The sequence below is a fragment of the Microtus oregoni genome, unplaced genomic scaffold (assembly GCF_018167655.1).
Source record: "Microtus oregoni isolate MIOR12 unplaced genomic scaffold, Mior012 000109F_ref0000275, whole genome shotgun sequence".
NCBI classification, from domain to species: domain Eukaryota; kingdom Metazoa; phylum Chordata; class Mammalia; order Rodentia; family Cricetidae; genus Microtus; species Microtus oregoni.
The window spans coordinates 408,330-429,794 of NW_024544727.1; the positions used below are offsets into that span (position 1 = coordinate 408,330).

Here is a 21,465-nt window from a genome sequence, read left to right on the forward strand (position 1 = left end):
CTTACTGTAAGGAGGGAAGAACCCAGCATGGAAGACAAAAGCAAGATAGGGGAGGCGTTAAGAATGTTTTAGAGCCATTAACTCCTGTCTAAGGAGGCTGGAATGGCCTCATCTATGTACATCTGACAAGAACCAGCAGTAGAACCTGGAACATTCTAAGCAAACGGTGATGGTTAGCACCTACCAAGGGGCAAAGAGGGTTTAGGCTTTTGGGCTCTCAGAAGTAGCCTGAGAAGGAGTCAAGCCACAAGGCAATCTGGATGGTCCCTGGGCCAGATGATCTTCCCAAAGCAAAATCAGGAGGGTAGAGTAGAAGCCATGACCAGAAAGAGTAATGGGGATGGCTCGCCCACTCCCTGTTGTCTCTCCCTGACCTTTTAAGCTCCGTTTCTCAGAGTCATTGCCCCATGGTTTGCAAAAAGGCTGGTCCTTTGCTAGGCTGCTCGGTGTAGGGATTCTGGGGTGCTTAACCCAGCCAGAGTGGCCGCCTCAGCTTGGAGCTCCTGGTGTCCAACACTGGGTGAGGATTGGGTGAGGATGGGAGTGAAGAGGAGTAGTCGCTAGTGTGGCTCCCGTTACTAGCCTGCCCTGTTACAGGAGTAGAAGGGGCTGAGCTGGGCAGGGACTTGCAGGCAGCCAGGAGTTGCCGCCACCTGTGCAAAGTTACCACCTTCTGGACCACCTCCCGGAAGACCTGGCCCACATCAAGCCCACAGGCAGCATAGGTCTCCCAGTAGCTGTAGCGTCCCACATCTGTGCCAAGCCCAAGCTCAAGCATCACCCACCATTGGAGGAGAGGAGACACTGATCCTGTCCTGGGTCCCAACCAGAGCCAGGACTAGACCTCCTCATCCTTCCCTGCGAGGGGAGCTCAGCTATACATGGACTCACAGCCTGGAAGCTGCTTTCATCCTCCAGGCTGAAGACAAAGATCATAGCATTCGCCCAGCCTGAGAGCTTGGCATCAGGCATTTCCCGCTTCCTCTCGGATGAGCACCAGGTGAGTATGCCCGTCCCCCAGCATCCTCCTCTCTCACTGCTCACCCTCAGTCCTCTCCAGCACCTGGTGCGAACCCGCTAGGAATCCGTGGATGAGGGATGACCTCTCACCTCTGATGTCACCCAGCACACTCAGGCGCAGTTCGGGAATTGAGAGGTTCAAAGTCCATTCCTGGCCATTGACCACAGCCCTAGGGAAGGCGCATAGCTCTGCGCCCAACATCTCCCTGGACCCGCTGCTGGAAGACAAGCCTGGGGGTCTGGGAAGGAGACCGGGACCAGGAGGCTCCCCTATGCTCCTTATGAAAATACTGCTGATTAAACTTGAGTATCTTGTGTGGTCATGTGTGATGCTCAGCACAGGACTGCCCTAGAAGGTACAGGCCCCAGGGATTGTGTGGAGGAGGTGGTGACAGAAGTGGCTGGAACTGGGGTTGCTGGCTGGGTAAGCAGAGGAGAGCGGGCAGTGGGTCCTGGGTCCAAGTCACTATTGTCCAAGGTCATGCCTTTCTGAGGGGGAGAGTTTTCCTCTCGCTCCAGCCTTGACCCCAGTTCCAGAGCTGCTCTCTGATCCCTTGACCCTGGTATAAGGGGCTAGTCACCCAGCCAGCCATGGGCTTAAGAAGAAAAGTAAAAATAAGGCATACGAAATTAGAAAAAGATAAAAGCCTAGAGACAAAAGATAGTCGGGATAATTAAATTTAAGAAAAACTGGCAAAAAAAAAAAGCCAAACTAAGGCCAGGCCAGGCATTCATAACTAAGAATAAGCCTCTGTGTGTGATTTATTTGGAGGTTGGGCGATGGGTCCCCCAAAAATCCAAAATATAAAACATCACACAACAGGTATATCTGATATTTCTAATTACAAACAGCCCTGTAAGAAAGTGTCCCATGTGTATTTATTTCTAAGACATCTTCAGGAAGAATTTCTGAAAGCAGGATTCTGGCTCTCAGGCACCTGGCTGTTACCTTGTCATGAATCACCGAATCCCCACACAGAAGACTAGTGCTCAGGAACCACTTCGTGTTAGCTGGCCCCAGGGGAAGGTATGGGGCATGAATCTGTGCAGAACATAACGGCTGAGTTACATGACAGTTGGAGCAGGAGCCAGCATCCCACATCTCGGAGCGCAGGGCTCTGGCCGGCTTCCAGGCTCTCCGAGGGACAGCGGCCTGGACCTCGCAGTGGCTGTTCACTTTCTCATTGTTCCTAATCATTCTGCCAGCGGTAGGTAAGTCAGAGAGATCAGCGGTGCTGTGTCTGTCCAATTATAGGAGGAGACAGGCTTATGCTGAAACCTCCACGCCGCCTCTGAAGTCTCAGGGCAGACTTAGGAAATCTCAACACCGGCTTACTTTTTGGTTTCTTTCTTTCCTTAGATTATTTCTATTTTCTATTTTGAGGGTGGAGCATGTATGGGGGGGGTGCCTGTGGAAGCCAAAAGAGGGTGTTAGATCCCCTGGAGCTGGAGTTACAGGTGGTTGTGAACCGCCTGACGTGGGTGCTGGGAACTGACCTCGAGTCTCTGAAAGCAGTGTTTGGGATTTCCTATGCTGCGATAGAATACTAGCCAAAAGCAACTTGGGGAAGAAAAGGTTTGACTTACACTACCAGGTGGCAGATTATCATCGAAAGAAGTCAGGGCAGGAACCGTGGCAGAATATTGCTTAGGGGCTTTCTCCCCTGGCTCAGGTTCAGACCAGGGTCTGTATAGGAAAGGTGTTGCCCACAGTGGGCTTGACTCTACCACACATCAATCATCAATCAAGATAATCTCTGACAGACATGTCCGGAGGATAATCTGATCTAGGCAAGTCCTCTGTTGAGTTTCCCTCTTTCCAGGCCACTCTGGATTCTGCCAAATTGAAAGTAAAAGCTAATATATAAGCAGCAAGCATCTCAGTTACTGAACATCCCACTCCAGCCCCTTTGATTCAGTTGCCTTTTGTTGATGATAATCATTGCATGTATTTGTTGAAGCAGTTTAATAAAAACCCAGAGACAGATATTAGGGTTCAAGCTGAAGGTCAGAAAAGCAGAACATCAGCCACTGGCTCTTACCTCCACCTCAGTTTGAAATGGCGATTCTGCCTCCAGGAATCTCAGAATGAGACTGTGTCAGAGAGCTGTCTCCTCTTGTCTTACATTCCTCTCTAGGACTGGGATTAAAGGCGTGCATCATTACTGCCTGGTTTCTATGGCAAACTAGTGTGGCTACTGGGATTAAAGGTGTGTGTCACCACTGCCTGGTCTGTAAGACTGACCAGTGTTGCTGTTTTACTCTCTGATCTTTAGGCAAGCTTTATTTATTTACTAAAATACAAATGAAATATCACTACAGGCTGTTGATTTGGCCTGAGAATGTTTGAATGCCCTGTTGTTTTGATTTATGCCATATGACATCTTAACCCTTCTGTATCAGAGAACACAAGGACTTACTCTCCGAGCCAGCTGGGTTTTAGGACCCACTACTGAATCTCTGTCTACAGGATACCTCCCCTACTCTGCCAACCCCTGTAAACCATTCTCTCCTCTCTGCCTCTATACCCGGCAGGTATAGACTTCATGTCTACTAGAGATGGTGCCGCGTCTGTCTTTCTGCTGTGATTCGTGTGACTGCCCTCTCACGTTGTCCTGAATTGTGATCGACAGTGGGTGGCTTTGGCACCCTGCATTCCCATGCATTGTAAAGAGTCTCTAACCCCCTTTTGGAGTCCCAAGACTTACCAGGAACTCTGTTCCCCTTGTTTGAGGGATGAGAGCTTACCAGAAAGGTGGCCTTGGGAGAATGGCAGAGAACAGACTGGTGCAGAAGGATAAATACCTATCAATTCCTCTGCCCTTCATCTCCATCTCCACCTTCTGTCCAGGGCAGAAGGACTCACTGGTCAGTTTCAGAAAGCGCACCAGCCCGTGGAGGATCTCTGCCGTGACTGTCACCTGAGATGGGGGCAAATACAGAAGAGCCTACACGGGAAGTGTCAGACAAGCCGACCACCCACACTAATTGCACCTCTCCAGGCACTGATTTTGAACAACAGGGGTCTTCAGGATAGAGTCTCAGGCCAGCAGTTTGTGTGAAGTGTGGGTTTCTGTGGGTCTCCTTCTCCCCTGGGGTTGTTGGCCACCGGTCCTCAAGGGCAAACAGAGCAGAAGAAGTGAGCATGGCCATGAGTGTGACAGAAAGAACTTCCCGGAGTCTGCTTCAGAGAGACACCGCTCATTTTAGTGTTCCAGGGTTCTTGGGATTATGAGTGGGAATGGCTGATTGGCCATCACACGGCGCCTAATTATCATATGGGATGAGGGAAAGAGCGGGACTTAAGTGCTGAGTCACACAGCGTTTGCAGGGAGCCCTATGCAGGGTCGTGCTCCAAGTGAGGCCGGGCTTCTGAGCTTAGAGACACTCCCCAAATAAGGTTAGACAGAGAAGAGGTGACCAGACTGAGAAAGGGAGTCCTCCATTTTGTGCCAAGCTAAAGAGCTGTCCAGATACGGTGGACAGCATCCTTAATAACTATGTTCTCCATCAGGTCTCCAGTGCCTCACAGTCTGTATGCAACATGGATGCGGCATGCTCCGGGGGAGACAGGAGCACTACTGCAGGGGAGACTCTGCTCCCACACAAGCTCTCAAGGGAGGCCAAGGGAGACGTCCTCCCGTTCTGTGCCATGCCTTCACCCAGGTGAGCAGCTCACACTGGGATGTCCTGGTCATCACATGCAGTAAATGCTGGCCCTGGTCATCGCATGCAGTAAATGCTGGCTCTCCCCCTCTTCAAGGAACAAAGAGCTTGGAAGGGAAATGACTTCCGTGAACAAAATTGAGGAAGCTATTCAAAGGGGAAATTTGATTTTTGGTACCATGTTATATTAATTGTCTCTATGCAGATTCTTTCCTCTAATTATAAACAAGTGTGCTGTTAGAGATGTGGAGGCATTCAGTGAGCAGCCTCTCCTTGCTCCACTTGAATGGGATGTAATAAGAGCGCTCTCTGGTCTGGACCTCGCTGAACTTCACAGAAAGAGAGTCTGTCTCATTTTGCAGCCCATGAGCTGGCACCCGGGGAAAGAACTACCCATTTTATAGACAGACAGCTGTGAGGTCCCCACACCATCCACCCAGGCTGTAGAGCATTTGAAAACTAACTCGTGAGAAGAGCTTGAAATAAAGCAGCTCACGGCTGTTTTACCCAACACAGCGGAAGAGTCTCTGAAGAGAGGAGATGCACACGCGAGGAGATGTTTCCCTGCCCCAAACCAACACAGGCTTCTTAAGTCCATTGTCCTTATTAGCAAATGAATCTTCACAAAAGGCCAGCTGTGTGGAAACCAGATAAATTATTTAAGTCTTAAGTTGTTTCCCTTCTAAGTAACAGTAGAAGATTTAATAGAACTGAACGCAGCCTAAAGACTTGGAACAAGGTCACCCTCTAAAGCAAAAATGAGACTCCAAGGAACCTGCAGCGTTGAGCTGAGAAGTGGATAGGGTATCCCCAAGTCACAGATCCAGAGACAGGGACAAGGACACCGTTCCTGGCTGAGTATAAGGGCAGTTGGACCATCTACACTCTGTGTGATCTTATTTGGACCCCGAAACCAAGTATTTAGGACTGGGAATGGCCTGTCCAGTTAAAGGTAGAATTAGTGACAAGATGGGATTCTTCTTAGTCTGTGTCCCTTGTAGAGGTATAAAAGGCAGGGTTCTTCAGAGAAAGAGAGAGACAGAGACAGAGACAGAGACAGAGACAGAGACAGAGGGAGACAGAGAGAGGGAAAAACAAAGCTAAAGAGGAAAATGGGAGAGAGGAAAAGGGAGAGAGACAGAGATGGAGAGAGATAGATGGATGGAGGGAGGGAGATAGAAGAGGAAGAAAAGGGTAGGAGAAGGAGAGAAGGGAGAAAGAGGAGAGAGAGACTAAGAAAATGCTGGAGTCTGAGCTGGCTGCCTAGCAGGGAGGCACTGACGACAGTTCACCAGCTCACGCTTGCTGGATGCTGGGAGAAGGACCTTTGAGGGAGCCCTACCTAGGCTTCTCTTACAACCTCTAAGTGGATGAGGCCCAGGCACGTGATAAAAGGTTATCTGTAGTATTCCAATGAACTGACTTAAATACTAATCTCAATATCACCCTGAGTGTGACCTCCTGTCTGTTGTCAGATAGTCGAGCTAGCGCTTGGCCAACTTGAACAGGATTTGACAGGACTTAACATTGAGAGTGGTATGGCAAGGGTAAGCCCGCTGGCTTTGTCTGCTAGAGCTCACCCCTCCCTCTCAGACTCCATCCTTGGAGCTATGTACTTATGGCTATAGAAAAGCCTGGGTTGCAGAAACAAACACCTAATGTGGATCTGACTAGTCAGCCAGCCTGTTCCCTTTATACTCCAACCTCACTCACTCCAACAAGCCAGAGAGATAGGTTTCTAGGTGCCCAACTAGTGTTCTCACTTTATCGTTGGTCACTCTTGGCCACTACGGTGGACCTGAGGTTGCCTTCCTTAGGGTTGCTCCTGGAATGCTTCTGAGAGACACTGGATGGGGTGCACCTTTGAAGCCGAAGTAGGCAGAAGCTAATCTCAGCATCCTTCGGGACCACCTGAGCCCTGGCCCATTGATCTGGGTGTCAGCAGCACCAGAGCTCTGGTCTATGGGTCTGCATTCTTGTACTATGAGTTCTAGGAGGATGGAATTTGGTGCACAGGGCCATGCCTGTCATGCTGCAGGAGACTGAGGATTAATGGTGGAAAGATGGGCTCATAGCCCAGGGCACTCCCTTCTTGGGTTAGCCGTTTGGATGACCATCACTGCAGACAAGACCAAGGCTGCATGTCCCAAGCACCTTGGATCGGGGGCCTTGCTGTCCCTGACAAAGAGTCTGTATACAAGGCAGTCATGCCTTGGCCTGTAATACGGAATGAGCTCCAAGTTCAGGGTGAGATCCTGCCTCAAAAGAAAAGATGGAGAATGACCAAAAGACACCTGACATTGACCTCTGACCTCTACATACAGGTGCACTCATACTTACACACACATCCCCTCTAATATATGCCATACCACACACACACATACACACACACCCTTGGAGCCTGTCCTCACACACATCGGTTGCTAGCCTCGTGGGCTCCTAAACTCCCAAAGGAAGAGGCACTCTTTGTGGGATTTTCATCAATTCAGAGCCACTGTTTGCGTTTGATGAAAAGATTCACAAATGAGTTTAAAGTTCTTGCTACAGACAGGTTTCAGGGCTCTTTTGTGTAGCATTTGCACAAAGAGTTAGTTCTCTCCTTTCAGAGGAAACAGGGAAATCATCAGCCGAACCTGGCAGGAGAAGCTGCAGAGCTGACTCACCAAACCTGAAGGAGGAAGGAACGAGGGCCATGCAGGCAGTGGCAGGGCAGGGGCAGGGCTGAGTGGGCAGGTGCAGGGCTGTGTGGGCAGGTGCAGGGCTGTGTGGGCAGGTGCAGGGCTGTGTGGGGTGGGGCAGGATGGTGTGGGCAGGTGCAGGGCTGTGTGGGCAGGTGCAGGGCTGTGTGGGCAGGTGCAGGACTGTGTGGGGCAAGTGCAAGGCTGTGTGGGGCAGGTGCAGGGCTGTGTGGGCAGGTGCAGGGCTGTGTGGGCAGGTGCAGGGCTGTGTGGGGTGGGGCAGGATGGTGTGGGCAGGTGCAGGGCTGTGTGGGGCAGGTGCAGGGCTGTGTGGGCAGGTGCAGGGCTGTGTGGGGTAGGGGCAGGACGGTGTGGGTAGGTGCAGGGCTGTGTGGGCAGGTGCAGGGCTGTGTGGGGTAGGGGCAGGATGGTGTGGGCAGGTGCAGGGCTGTGTGGGGCAGGTGCAGGGCTGTGTGGGCAGGTGCAGGGCTGTGTGGGCAGGTGTAGGGCTGTGTGGGGTAGGGGCAGGACGGTGTGGGTAGGTGCAGGGCTGTGTGGGGCAGGTGCAGGGCTGTGTGGGGTAGGGGCAGGACGGTGTGGGTAGGTGCAGGGCTGTGTGGGGCAGGTGCAGGGCTGTGTGGGCAGGTGCAGGGCTGTGTGGGCAGGTGCAGGACCGTGTGGGGCAGGTGCAGGACCGTGTGGGGCAGGTGCAAGGCTGTGTGGGGCAGGTATAGGGCTGTGTGGGCAGGTGCAGGACTGTGTGGGCAGGGGCAGGGCTGTGTGGGCAGGTGCAGGACTGTGTGGGGCAGGTGCAGGACTGTGTGGGGCAGGGCCAGGGCTGTGTGGGGCAGGAGTACTGCTGTGTGAGGCAGGGGCAGGACTGTGTGGGGCAGGGGCAGGACTTGTGGGACAGGGGCAGGGCTGTGTGTAGTGGAAATGGGGCCTACATGGCAGAGATTGGGTGTATGTGGTGGAGATGGGGGCATGACTGGTAGAGGTGAGGTCTGTGTGTGATAGAGATGGGGTACCATGCATGATGGAGATCAGGAGTATTAAGAATAGAGGTGAGGTACCTTTAGTGGGAGTCAGGGCTGTGTAGTAGAGCTAGGTGCTGTGTGCTAGAGAAATAGGGACCGTCACAGAGATGGGATCTGTGTGGCAGGAATAGGGTCTGTGTGGTGAAGTTGGGATCATGTTTGATAAAGATGTGGGTATGCAGAGGAGATGGGGCATGCATGGCAAAGAGGGGGGCTGCTGGAGAAGACATGCAGTGTAGATGGGGGCCATTGTGGAGATGCGGTTGTGCATGGGGAGTTAGAGGGACCCTCCTGTGGTCAGGCCTAAGGTTATCTGCAAAGGGGATTCTCAGGACTGAATATGGAACAGCCCTAGGCTAGCCTAGGTGCTTAGCCAAGGGGAGCTCACACCTTCTCCATCTGCCAGGTCATTGCTCACCATGGTTTCCGGCGTGGAGCATCAGGATGTCCTCATTCAGATCAGCTGAGGAAAGATGTATTCATAGGGATGGACACCTTTCTAAAGATGGCTTGCCATGGTCATCTGACTCAGGTCACTTCACAAGCTCACAAGGAACGAAGTCGGGGGCAGGGTGGAGCTGATATGCCTGATTTAAATTTAAGACTTGTCAATGATTTCACTTTTTAACATGACTCATTGACAAACCTGACTGGGGGCTGCTCACACCCTTCGGGAGGGTTTGTTCCAATTCCTTCTAATGTTGAGGACTCGATTGTGTTCAAGGCTCAAGGCCGACAGAAAGTCAGGAAAGTCAGGGCTCAGAATGTGTGGCTTCCCAGATTTCCTGGTCTCTCCTGTGGAGACTCACACATACCCCTGGTGCCCAGAAAGCCCTCAGCATTCATGTTACTCTCACCAGATCCCTGAGAGCAGCAGAGACCAGCCTGGGCCAGCTGGGCAGGGATCCTACCCTACGGCGTCATTTTAGTCTTGATCTCCCAAAAGCCCTTTTCTTCTGGTTGTCCTTAGAGATGGTGTTTCACTATGGCACTGTCCTCTTTGGAGCTGCCTGCATCTTTTCCCTGATTTTACCATGTTCCAAGACACATCTATCTGGGGAGAGACTGACCAGCCACCAGCCGGGTCGGTAGAAGGACCCTGGACATTGTGACAGGACCCCAGCACCTGGGCAACAAAAATGAGCTATTCCCAATGCTTGGGGACACAATGCTCACAGGGGACCTCTGCTTTGCACTCCTGGGAGCATCCACACTTGTCACCTTTGGAATCCTTGGCCAGTGGTTGAGACCAGTAACCACAGCTGAAGAGTCACATTTTCCTGAGTCCTGTCTCCACGTTATCTGGCATCTGACTGTGTCCAAATTCACCAGTTTATTAGATAAGCATCGCCTTAGGGGTCCTATGGCTCAATTTTCACCTCCTCAAGACCTTGTTTACAAATAGTCATATTTGCTATTGGAGTGGGAGCTTCCACACATTTGGGGGTCTTGCACATTTGCTATTGGAGGGGGTGCTTCCACACAGTTGGGGGTCTTGCACCACTCACACTTCCTTCTCCCCTCAATGCTGCAGTCTTCTCAGCAACATTCTAGTAGGAAGAAGCATCCAGAAGATCCACCAGCCGGGTGGATCCACCTTCCCACACAGAACCATCCCAAGATCATGGAGACCCTGTCAATGTCTGCATATGCCCATGTGGCCCATGCCTGACCCCTTCCTCCCTAGGAAAGCTTGGCTGCGAATTCTGTCTGTCTACCTAGGAAATACTTGTCCCCCAACCTAGCTTCAATCCTGAAACAATGACTTCAGTGTGGGGTCTTGAAGCAGAGGAGTGTGGCATCTGGGTCACTGGCCAGAGCAAACAGGATGCAGGATGAGAAAACCGGGCCGGCAGAGCCCACCTCTGTACGGGCTGGTTTTAACTGTCAACTTGACACCACCTAGAATCAGCTTGGGAAGAGAGTCCTAATGAGAAATTACCTAGATCAGGTTGGCATGTGAGCTGGTCCATGATGTACTGCCTTCATTATTAAAGTGTATGAAAGGAGACATAGACAGAGACCCACACTGGAGCACCGGACAGAAATCTCAAGGTCCAAATCAGGAGCAGAAGGAGAGAGAGCACGAGCAAGGAACTTAGGACCACGAGGGGTGCACCCACACACTGAGACAATGGGGATGTTCTATTGGGAACTCACCAAGGCCAGCTGGCCTGAGTCTGAAAAAGCCTGGGGTAAAACCAGACTCGCTGAACATAGTGGACAATGAGGACTACTGAGAACTCAAGAACAATGGCAATGGGTTTTTGATCCTCTACACGTACTGGCTTTGTGGGAGCCTAGGCAGTTTGGATGCTCACCTTACTAGACCTGGATGGAGGTGGGTGGTCCTTGGACTTCCCACAGGTCAGGGAACCCTGATTGCTCTTTGGGCTGACGAGGGAGGGGGACTTGATTGGGGGAGGGGGAGGGAAATGGGAGGCGGTGGCGGGGAAGAGACAGAAATCTTTAATAAATAAATAAATTAATTAAACAAAAAAAATAAAGTGTACGAGAAGACCCAGCCCACTGTGGGCAGCACCATTCCCTAGGCAGGGGATCCTGAACTGTCTGAGAGAGGAGAAATCTGGACTACAAACAAGAAAGCAAGCAACATGGCCCTCTCCCATCTCTCTGATCTCGGAATGGGATGTGACTGGCTGTCAAAAGCTCCTGCCTTCTGAGACTCTAGGAATGACTGCATTAGATGCTGGTCACATGACACTTGTGGAAGGCTGGCATGGATCCCAGAGGAATCGCTTATTGACAACCATCCTGCTAGGGACAGTGAAGTCTTGGGCAGAACTGAGCAAGGGGAACATGTAGATGGAGGTTGCTTGTGCAGTAGTGTCCTCCAAAACTAGAGTGGAAGAGATGGAAGTCATGAGACAAGCCTGGGAGCCTTCTAGAGGATTCTGGCCTGTGCAGGGAGCAGTATGGCAGAAGCAGTCCAGGGCTGTGGAGGCTACAGCGGCTCTCTGACGCTGATCCTTGCGGAATTTCCCTGACTAGTTCTCCTTCCCTTGCCTCCACTGTTCCTAGAAGGAATCTCTCCATACACAACTTTCAGTCCAAAGTGCTCAGTGGTGGCCGCTTCAGAAGCCAGTGTAACCCATGGGGACAGTGGTTCTCAACCTGTGGGTCGCAACCCCTGGGGTTGCATGTCAGATACTTACTTACATTATAATTCGTAACAGTAGCAAAATTACAGTTATGGAATAGAAACAAAATAATCTTATGATTGTGGGTCTCCACAACATGAGGAACTGTATTAAAGGGTCACAGCATTAGGAAGGTTGAGCACTACTGTGTTAAAACAACCTGGGGGGAGGGAGCTGCCAGCCGGTCTCTGAAGGATGATACATCCTAGAAGCCCTCTGTGTCAAAAAGCCTTTGCAAGCCCCGCTGGGAGTCATGGGAAGCCTGGCTCCTCCCAGTTGTCAGATCCTCCTGGCAAGACATTCCTGCTGTGAGCCTTGGTCACCCAGCATGGGCCCCTGCAGTGGGTGCAGCCAGGGTCAGGTTGGGTTAAGTACCACACACTGGACGGTGACCCCTAGGAACCACAAGTGAGCAGCTTGCACCATGAATACTGCACCCTGCATCTTTAAACCTTTTCTTTTATGTGTAAGAATTGATAAAAATGTACAGAGCTGACCACAACAGGGCTGCCCTGCCTGGGAGGCCTTGGTGAGGCTGGACTCTGACTCACAAACACATCAGTGTAGGCCCCTGGTTATTGATTGAAATGTGTGTTTCTCTCAGGATGAGAGGCAGTGCTTCATGGGATCAAATGTATTGAATGCTCCCTTGCCTTTCTCACCTCTAAGATCCGGTTTATCCAGTTAGACTGTCTTTTAATAAAGTATTCACTCCTTGACAGCTTTATGCTTTATCCAGTGTGTATTGTTCCCATCTGTCCACCATCACATCGCCCTAGTTCACCCAGCCCATCTCCCTCCCAATCCATGTCCTCTTTTTAGTTTTACTTTTTGTTGTTGTTATTTATAACCTCCTGAAGTTGGTGTGATTGCTTACATGCCCATGGTTGTGTGGTTATCACTGGTACACACACATCTTTAGATTTTATGCCTCGTGCTATGAGCCTGTTCAGAACACTAACTGGGCAATCAGGGGCACTAGGTGCAAACCAACTGTTGTTTTGTTAAATATCTATGCTGTCAAACTCCCTTCTAAATACGTTTATACCCTACTATATATATATATATATATATATATATATATATATATATATATATATATATACACATTTAAACCCACAGATCTATTGCTCTCTTGGTCTGAGAAGCCTCCCTTTGCAGTGAGCTGTGGTTCACGCTGAGCTGGTCAAAGTGCCGAGTATAACCGACAGTGAGATGGGTCAGCTATCAGCCTCCCGTCATCCATGGCTCAGAGGACATCACAGAAGAGGGGGTAGAGAGAATGTGAGAGCCAGCAGACAGGAAAAGAGCCAAGAAGTGCCAACTGCTTGCTATGATACGGCTGTGGCACACTCAACTTTTAGACAGTCACTGTGGACACTGGCACAGAACTGAGTTCCTCCTCTGCTCTACCAGAGTCGCAGGCCAGGACTGTAACCAGGATAAGATCGCAGGCTGCAAAGAGTCGCAGGCCAGGACTGTAACCAGGATAAGATCGCAGGCTGCAAAGAGTCGCAGGCCAGGACTGTAACCAGGATAAGATCGCAGGCTGCAAAGAGCCTGGGTGCCTCACACTGCTCATTGCACTTCTGGAAGGAATTTTCTGCTGAGAAGCTGTTGCAATGGCCGTTCTTGCTGCAGAAGCAGCACCATGTGCTGAAGGCTAGCCTGTTCAGCCGCCCTTAACAACTGTCCTAGCCCTGGGCTCCTCCTGACACACCACCAGCACCCATGCCTCCATGACCAGTTCACACCATGGCTTTCTATCCTGTGTCCCCACCTGCCTCAGGGAAGAATAGGCATACTGCCCCCCCCACACACACCTGATAAACCCCTGTCCTTGCTGTCCCCTCAGCTGTGTGTCCTTGTGACCAACCGGTGCCCTGGCAGATGATTCCTTAGGACACCATAGAACAGAAGTTTGTACCAAAATCCCAGAATCAGGAGCGAGCTGAGAGGCACCTTCCACTCTGGATGGAAATGTTTCACATTGTTTTACCTCTGTACAGACATTTTAAATATTTATTTATCTTATTTTGTGTGCCTATGTATGTGTCTTCATGTATATATGTGCACCATGCGTGTTTAGGAGCCCATGGAAGCCAGAACAGGGCATCCATCCGATTCCCCAGAACTGGACTCACAAATGTTTTTGAACCACAGTGTGGGTGCTTGAGGGCCTGAACTTAGGTCCTCTACAAGAACAGTATGTGCTCAGAACCACTGATCCATTTCTTCAGCCCTGTACAAACATTTTTAATGTAAAACAAGTTATTAAGGATTTCAGGATACACATAGTTCCTGTTTGTCCTTCAGTTAGGATTCCCTCGGTTAAGATCTCACATAGCCACGCACGTTCAGTGTTGACAAAACATCTAACAAATCCGTGCTGCTAAATATGCGCTCTTAGGTTTCCCAATTTTTGAGCAATGTTTTTCTGTTCCAGATTCCATCTTTCTCTCATTTTTTTTTCAGCATTCGAATTGCCAGCCCTTTTCTAGGTAGTGTAGACTCGGTACCCACCCTCTTTCCCAGCATGGCAGTGCATCTTATACGGAGAGCATGATTTATTAAACCCCTCTTGACAGCATTTTATTTTTAATTTTGACATTAAGTCTACAGCTACAATGCTTCCCATTCCAAAGCAGCCAGGTTCTTGACTGCGTGGACAGAGGAAAGAGGTGGATCCCAGGAGGTGGCAATTAGCATGCCACATCTGCCCACCAGGAGCTATTTCAGCTGTCTCAAGCTGCTTCTTGTAATGGTAAAAAACAATTCCATATTAAAGTCCAGTTATGTGGGGGCCAGCGGGGGCTGGGTGATGCTCATCAAGTGGGAACAGCCAGGGACCCTTTCTGGAGGGGCATTGGGCTTCAGCCCTGGGAGTGTGGTCTCACCCAGCTGAAGTTGGGTGACATCTGAGCTGAGAACTGACTCCTTGTTGAGCAGGTGCCGGGACCCTGCTGTCTGCCTCCTTCACACTTCTTCTCTTCTGGTGATGCTCCTTGCTCAGAGGTCACAAACCACAGCTGCAGCGAAGAGCAGGCCACCAATAGTGCCCCAGAGAGTCTGACAACCAGAGACAGCTTTGACATTTTCAAATGGCCAAAAGAGGTATCCAAAGAGGAGCAGTTTTTAGTGATATAAAATATAAGAATCATATTTTAACATCCACAGACTCATGACCTAGGGATACAGTGGTGTTCACATGCAATCATGTAGCCTGTAGTTGGTTGTCTCTATCAGAGCCAGACAGTGGCTGTGACGAGCCACACATCTTAGAAACACACACACACAGATGAATGCACACATACCAATTACACACACAAAGATGAACACACACACATACCAACCACACACACAAAGGTGAACACACACCAATCACACACACAAAGATGAACACACACATACGCACATGCGCACACACACACATACACACACACACACACACACACACACACACACACACACACACGCACGACTGCCCACTACAGAGAAGCCAGCTGATCTCTGCTTTTCAGAAAGTATCCCCCGTGGAAGAAAAGGGCAATGATTAGAGAGTAGTCAGGGTTTTATCAAAATAGGGTATCTGGAGATAAATGTACCCCCTCATGGCTCTGGAGCTGAGACACCTGAAATGAAGGTGTCACAGCTCTGAGATCCTTCTTGCCACCTCAGCTTCTAAAAGGGTTGGTTCACAAGCTGGGAACTAAGCTGGAGACTTAAACACACACACACAGACACGGGGACACGGGGCTTCATTGATACAAGAATGCCCACTTTATTGTGCTCGGGGAAGCTTATATAGGGCTCTGGCCACGCCCCAGCTCTTGGGATCTTTCAGCTGCAGACCCATCAGAACCCACTCCCCTGCCATCAGGATCTCATGCTCAGGGATTGTGTGTGTGTGGGAGAGTGGATAGTTTGTTTTATATAGTGGTTGTGGGATCTTCAGTTGAACAGCAGTTGGGCAGTGTCTCCAGTGCCTGTAATGGCTTGTCCATGGGATCAAGCTGCCACTCAAGGCTGGAACTCCTTCAACTCTCCTACCACCTGTCTCTCTGCTGCCACCGTCTTCCAGGTCACCCTACATGGCAGAAAGTGAGCAAAGGGCACTGTGCTGGTTAGTTTCATGTCAACTTGACACAAGCCAGAGTCTTTTGGAAAGAGAGAACCTCAATCGAGAGAAAGCCTCCCTATGATTGGCCTATGGGCAAGCCTGTAGGGCGTGTTCCTCAGAGATGGTTGGCGGAGGAGGTGCTGCCCTGGGGTATAAGGAATCAGGTTGATGAGTCTGCTAAGCACCAGTCCTCTGTGGCTTCTGCTTCATTTCCTGCTCCTACAGTCTTGCCTTGATTTCATCCCCTGACCTTCCCTTCATAAAGGACCGTGATCAGGACATGAAAGATGAAATCTTTCATGCTTTGGGTCACGGTGTTTTATCAGAGCAATAGAAACCCTAAGACGACTACTCAAGAGAAGATTCAGTTAAATCTGAGTGGCCTCCTTAGATAGCCAGAGAAGGGATGTTTGGACCAATGGTACCTGTTTACTTTGGACCAATTACAGTCTCTTGTTTTGCCTCTTAGCACCCATCAGTCACAATGTCCTCCTGTAGAAGTGCCAAGGTAGAAATGGTCCATCAGGCTTGTGTCTACAAATACATACATTTTACTGCTTCAAACAGCCCTGGTTGTGGCCGTGTCTTCAGGAGCCAGGACATCGGCTGCAGTATTTCACATAGCAGTCTCAAGGCATCCGTGGAGTGTTTGCTGAAAGCAGCTTGTACTGGCACAAGAATGGCTGGCTGGCTGTTAGACCGATGGTCAGTTTGCTCAAGGCTTGAGCAGCCAAAGAGAGTTCAGTAGCTGTTAATTAGGAGTCAAATTGCCCCAGTGTCTTGCTTAGTTGCAGGAGTATTTACGTTATAAATTTACAGAACTTACCGTTATCACGGAAAGTGATATCAAAAGCTCAGCCCCTGCTGGGTGCCCAGTGAAACTCCTGGTCTGCCTTGCTGTCAATCATCTTGAGATTTTATAATACCTAGCTGAGTGTAAATAGATGGCAGATAATGTTGTTTGGGGACATTTGTTCGTGTCTGATGCAGATGTGACCTGCTGTAGGTGGAACTTAGAGGGCCAGCTGTTCCATCGCGGGACCTAGAACCCACTCTCTAGCCAAGATGATCTCATTTTAAGATTCTTTACTGAACTTCAAAATTTTGTTTCTAACTAACATTACCCTCACAGTTCTGGGCATGGAACACAGGCATCTCTTGTGGATGCCACGTGACTGGTGGTTGGCAGCCTTGTTTCAGGTGGTCCTTGGGGTCCTTGGGTCCTCTGCTCTTTAGATCTACAGTCACACTCTCTCCACGGTCCTGCAGCTGGGGCAGTCAGTGACTCCTCCCTCCACTCTGCCCCTGATGGCTATTCCCTATCTTGGGCAGCAGCTTCCTCTAGGCCAGGAGCCTTGGACTAAATTGAGCTGGCAGCCCAACTCCCTAAGTCACTGAGCAGCGAAGAGCTGTGTTCTTCAGGCAGCCGATTCCCGGTACGTCATTCAGTACTGAGATTCCTTCACCATCACCCTCTCCCCCACCGTGGCCAGGCAATGGAGACACGTGGGCAAGAAACAATGACCACTTCAAAGCCAACACCTCACATCTCACTTGAGTTCTGTGTGGACTGCAGAAAGGTGCACACGGACCTGGTCACCGCCGTGGAGAAGGTCGGAAGCACCTTCCAGCACCTTCCAGCCATTGGCAGCTGGAGCGTGCATGTACATGCACCCATGCACGCTTCCACCCTGACCACTGACTTTAGGAACGCTCTCAACCTCATCTGGAAAGCCGACATACAACCTCTAACCATTCCCTGGAGCGACGGCAACCCAGGACAGGCATCTATCCATGCCTGTCTCCTCGAGATGTCAAAGAGGAGAGAGGAGAACCAAAACAGAGGCCAGGCCTGCTCCTGCGAACAGAGACGGGGGAGGTTGCCTGCCTTATCTCCTCTCCCAGGAGCTGCACTGTCTGCTGAGAGGACACTCCTGAGCCAGGCAGGCACAGCTCCAGCTGCAGAGCCCTTCTTCCTGGAGCCTCGCTGGAGCCCAGCCTGCCTTCCCTCCCCACACGGGCCGTTCATTCCCTCCAGAAAGCCATTTTGCCGGGAAAGGAGCCTGTTATTGGCTGGGTAATAGAAAATCTGTCTGCTTCGCCTCATAGCTTTATATGCAAATTGCATTTCGATCGTTAAACCTGCTTTCCCTCTCATCCTCCAGCAGGAACAAAAATCAGTTCAATTAACACACCAAACAAAGCCGGGCGCAGGAGGAGATGGGCCGGCTTTTGGTTTCTTGGGTTCTTGTTCCTGGATGTGGGGTGGTGGGGGGGGAGGGATTGTTTATGCTTCCCAGCAAGCAGAAAGGCTGGTGGAGAACTGTTGGAAGGAGGGTGTCCTGGGCAGATGCTAGGAAGACTCTTTCCCAGAGCACACCTGGGCTTGTCCCAACCTGGGCTGTCCATCCATGGGGGCATTGGGAAGCCTAGGGTGAGTGACTTTTCCCAGGCTCCCCAGGAATGTGTGTGTGTGTTCGTTCATACTCTCATGACCTGGGCCATCAGGATCCCCTGTGAGGCAGTTAGCAGAGGCCAGGACAGGTGATCTCAGGGCGGTGCCTTAGAGGGGGTCTTCTCTTTTCCCTCCCCATGTGGGAAGTCAGGAGGACTGTGCACCTTTTTTTCATCTCCATCATCAGTTTCTGGATCTTTCTCAAGGGGTTTAGCCCAGCATGGAGGAATAGGTTAAAGGACGGCAGAAACCAAAAAGATGGAGCTTCCAGGAGGATAAGACCAGGACAGGTGACCCTCAGAACTTGCTTTTCCAACTCCCAATATCTATGACTACCCAAAGGATTAGGGGGGGTCTCTGGACAAAGCAGGGAGTCTCACCAACCCGAAAGGCCAGCATTAAGCAGCCTGATGTTCTTGCCTGAAGCCCCAGCCCTCCTAGATAGGAAGCCTCCTTTTTGTTTTTAATGTAGCCCAGGAAGCAGCTTGGACTAGCAGGGAACCGAGGGAGGGTACATCAGCAGGGTCAGGAGTAATAGGTCAGCTGGGCTTCTGGGCCTGGACAAGAGATGCGGAGAGAACTCAGTCTGTGGAGTACCAGAAGAGGCTCAGTCTTTGCTTGCTCGGCCTCCTCGAGGATTCTTCCTACTTTACCTCTGTGTGCGCCGCCCCCTTCCTTCTGCAGCTGCGTATGTGAGCAGAACAGCTGGCGGGTGCTAGAGGGCATGAACTCTCATCTACCCTGGGTCTCAGGCTCTGTCTCCGAAGCCAGCACAGTTAGATGCCAAGTCCCAGGGCACCTTCTCGATAGCCGGGTTGAAGCAGAACAGCAGAGAGGGCCGCCCCCGCCCTGGCTTCCTCCGTCATGACCTCAACCCTTGCCTATCTATACAAGCTTCCCAGCTCTGTTCCCTCCACAGTCCTGTCAGTGTATCAAACACTGGTGATCGCCAGTGCTGAGCAACCTCTCAACCTGGCCCCACGAAGCTCTCACGCTTCCTCCCGGCATCTGTCCTTGCTGATCATCCCAGACCGGATGTTTTCTCTGACCCTCCTGGAAGCTGAATGCTTCCTGCAGGGAGCCAAGCCGCCAACACTTGGGCTTGCTCGGCTCGGTCCCTTGGCCCGAGCACTGCCGTCAACAGTGTGGGCATGGTGAGCATGTGAGTACAGCCGAAATCTGTCACAGACACCCAGGCTGAAGGTTCTCAGGAGCAACACTCTCAGCTTTTTGTGTCTGAGAGGGAGAGATTTCTTTGAGCTTGTAGATTCTGCGATGAAAAGGTGCCCTGGCTAGGGCTTGGTGGCCCTGACTTTTAAACAGCTCTCTGTGGAGGTCCATGCCCCACCACCCACACCCAGATTTTACCACCTTCCTTCTGCTGCCTGCTGCGTTCCTGACCCACATCTATGGATCTATGGGATGCACACCTGTGGCTCAGGGCTCTGAGTCCACCCGACTTCACTAATCCCCTCACTGCAGGGGGTTAGAACGAAGACACTAACTTCAACAACGCCTGCTGTGCCTCTCTTGCCTTTGACTGTGGACCTCTGTGTACCCCCTGGGGTCCAGGCCGCTTGAATATCTGGTGCTTGGAGCTGAGTGTGGAGAGGAGCCAGTGAGAAGGTGACTAGGAGGCTGTCCTCACTGCCAAAGCAGGCCTTTGAAGACTTGATTCCTGAGAACAGCCTGGGCCGTCTAAAATACAGGTTTCTTTTTCCTAACTGGAGGTCAACCTAAAAGGTGACCTAAGTCAAGATGTCTCAGTTACCTCTAAAACACTGCAAGCCTCTTTAGGTTGGTTGAAGACACAATTTCACACATATAAATGTCCCAATGGCTACTTGGAGACCTGAGAAGGTTTTAGAATTCAAGCCTGTTCACCCTGAGGTCTCAAAGTCACATGACATTTAGGAATGTGGACAAACGGAAAATCAGAAACATATTTAAAACATGGATTTTCTCCATGAAACACAGTCTCTAGCCTTAAACCCACGATGGAGTGAAGGATTACTTTAAACGTCTGAACTGCATGCTGAGGTTACAGGCATGTACATTTTGTCCTGTTCATGGTGTGATGGGGTCTGTGTATCCTAGGCAAGCAGTCTACCCACTGAGCTACGTTCCCAGTGCACTGTGAAAACGTTTTATGATCTTGTAACACTAATTGCATAGCGAGAACTTTGTAGACGGACAGTGTCCTGTTGTGATGTCCAAAAACAGAACTTGCGTCTCTGGAATTATGACGAAACAAAAAGTTGTCTGTGGCCCCTAGCATGTGCCTTGGGGGAGATTTGGAAGAGTCTTGATGAAAATGGCTCTGTTCCCAGCCACCTTGGTCAGCGGCAGTTTTGGTCATCACCCCTGTGAGAGGATTTCTCACAGGGGTGATGCTGAGCATCTGACGGGCATAGAATGACTCCTCAATGATAAGCTGCTGCAGCCAGAATGCCCTGGCTACGCTTTCTCCAGGCTTGGGAATACCTTGGAGTAGATGTCCCTCCAAGCTGGGCACTCAGAGGCCTTGTCAGAACCCTGTGCTTGGTCAAAGTCCTGCCTCGTGTATCTTTAGTCTCTATCTAGGAAGAGCGAGTGTGTGGGATGCTGGAGCCATCACCGGCTCTCTGTGGGTTCTGGGTGAAGCCCCCACAGCCTGCTGTCCCTGCACAGGGCAGGCTGCTCCTTCAGGGCCAGCCTGGAGTGTGAAAGGTCCGGCTGTTTGCTGGACAGGTTTCTCTCACACTTCTCTCAACTCAGGGCCGCTAGAGAATCAGGATGGTGACATCAATGCCACACTCCCGAGCACCCTGTCGGAGGAAGGGCAGGCTCTTAGGAGCCAACTCCCACCAACCCTGGCTGCCTTGGCGTTCTTCTGGAAGCTCCATGTCTCTGTGAGGTAGTCCAGCTTCAGGTTGGACATGCTGAGCCCCAGGCCCCAGCTCTCTGGGATGAAGAAGCAGTGGCAGGCAACTGGGGTTGGTCTGCAATCACCTTTCCTGAATTGTGGGTTCATCAGTGTGAGAACTGGTGAGGAAAGACAACCTGGGGTTCTTCGGGCTGGAGAGAGATGGGGAGGCCCTCCTCCCACTCAGAGGCTGTACTCACCTTCTAGAACCTTCTCTACTAAAATTTCGCCTAACTCTGAGTATTCAGTAGAGGTGGCCACACAGTCCCACAGGCCTGCCCTGCCCCCTCTAAGCTCAAGAGCCGAAGGAAGTCACCAGGCCTTGTGCTGTCTGTCCACCCTCTGGCCGGCAGCCGAAAGGACTGCTTTACCCAGTGGAGTGAGCAGCAGCTGGTTAGCCATATGAAACCAGAATACGATATT

The 21,465-nt window shown here is 51.0% G+C and overlaps 1 pseudogene; it reads right to left on the reverse strand.

Moving 5' to 3' along the window:
• Positions 1-201: 201 nt before the first annotated feature.
• On the reverse strand, positions 202-21,057 carry LOC121443530 (annotated as a pseudogene).
• Between the last annotated feature and the right edge of the window lie 408 nt (positions 21,058-21,465).